The sequence below is a fragment of the Penaeus monodon genome, chromosome 38 (genome assembly GCF_015228065.2).
Source record: "Penaeus monodon isolate SGIC_2016 chromosome 38, NSTDA_Pmon_1, whole genome shotgun sequence".
NCBI classification, from domain to species: Eukaryota; Metazoa; Arthropoda; class Malacostraca; order Decapoda; family Penaeidae; genus Penaeus; species Penaeus monodon.
The window spans coordinates 13,741,633-13,743,682 of NC_051423.1; positions in this window are offsets into that span (position 1 = coordinate 13,741,633).

Sequence of the window (2,050 nt, forward strand, 5' to 3'; positions counted from 1 at the left end):
ATACTTAGTTTTCTTTTGGTGGCAAAGCTATATTATTAATACCAAAAAAGCTAATTATCTGTTCATTCCCTATCTCTCTTAAGAAATAATACAATAATAACTTTACAATTCATAATATTTTAAATATATTATTATATTACTATATAAAAAATATAAATTTAAAATAAAATAAAGCCATCTTATATTATTTTTCTCAACCATATATCCAAAATAATCTGAAACATCTTATAAAACTTCATATTTTAAAAATTTTATTCTCACTCATAAATTTAGATAAAAACCCAAAATAAAAAAAATCTTAAAATCGTTTTAAAAACTACTAAGTATATAAGTTAATAGATAAACTTTCATATATTAAGGTTCATTATACCATTTATACAAATCTCGCCATTTTTATTAATCTAAGATTTTATATAAATTTTCTTTTTTAGATGTACTTATTTAATTTTATATTTATTTATTTAATTATTATTTATCGGGTCTTTATAAAAAATCATACCATTTTTATAAATTAATAAAAAACGTAAAATATAAACTTATTTAAATATAAGGAAATATTTACCTGCTATAACAACTTCTAAAAACTTTTCCCCCTTTTCTTATCTTACAATTATCATGAATTCCTTCTTCCTCTATTTTTTTTTTTCACCATCATATTAATATTTCAAAAGATTTTAGAATTTATTAAAGGGGCAACTAAATAAATACTACTTACTAAATTCTATATTAATCCATCCTTATATTATTTTCTTTACATATTTACCCCTCCTTTTAAAGAGACTTTTTTAAAATTAGTTTCTTGTTTACTTCTATATTATTTATCTATTATTGTTCCTTTTATATATAAATATATATACTTTTAAAATCAATTCTTTCTCCTCTCTCTCTATCTCTTCATACTTTCCCCATTTTAGCCTATTTTTTCTATCCTATCTTAACCTTTTCCGTCGAAAAGATTGTCTTACTATATCTCCTCTATTTTTTTTTTTATCCCCTTCTCTCTTACCATTTTTGCTTCCCATTTTTATCTTTTGTCATTCTCTATTAATCCTTCCCCTCCCCCCAACTAAATTTTATTCTAAATTGCCTTTACTATAAACTTAATAGTATTCATTTTTTCTTAGTAAGTTATTTCTGTTATATATACCCTTCCCTTATCTCCAAAAAATTTCCCCTTTTATTCAACAATAGATGTAATCATATCTAATTTCTTTTTTTATAAATATTTTGTTTATATATATATTAATTGTTATATATTATTTATATATATATTTTATGTATATATATTATTTTATAATATAATTATATATATATATTATTATTATATATTATATATATATATATATAAAATATATAATATATAATATAAATATATATATTATTTATATAATATATATATATATATATTATTATATATTTTATATATATATATAATAATATATATATATATATATAATTATACAACATTTTATAAGCCACAAAAAGGAACTCTCCAGAGGTATCGCATCCACATCTGCTGTTTTGAATCACAGGAAACGGTTTGCTTCGTGCAGCATAAGGGAACGCTGCTACCTTATCACAAACAGAACGTCTCCTAAGCGAAAAATGAATTCATCCTCATTTAACGTTTAGTAGGTCACAGGCCCTGTCCTCGGAAGGTGAAAACCTTTCGAGTTGGGAGGGAGGAGAGGAGGGTTAAAACTAGAGAAATGACAAGACCGAGATTAAACAATTGGTAGGCAAAATGGGCTAAAGCAGAGAGAGGGGAGTGAAAAAAGAGAATAGGCAAGGAGAGATAACTAGTAAGACAATGCTTTTCGAGGCGGGAAGAAGGTGGGCAAGATAGGTAGTGAGACAACCAATGGGAGCGCTAACAAAGTGGGAGACAGCTATTGAAAGAGATAGAGAGAGAGGGAGACACGAATTGATCTAATGGCAGCTCAGTTCCTTTCAAAGGTCATCCAAGCACCCAGGAACACAAACATGAGATAAAAAAATACTCAGACGCCTAGAACAAGACCACGAGCTATTTGCAAACAAGTTCTGGCTG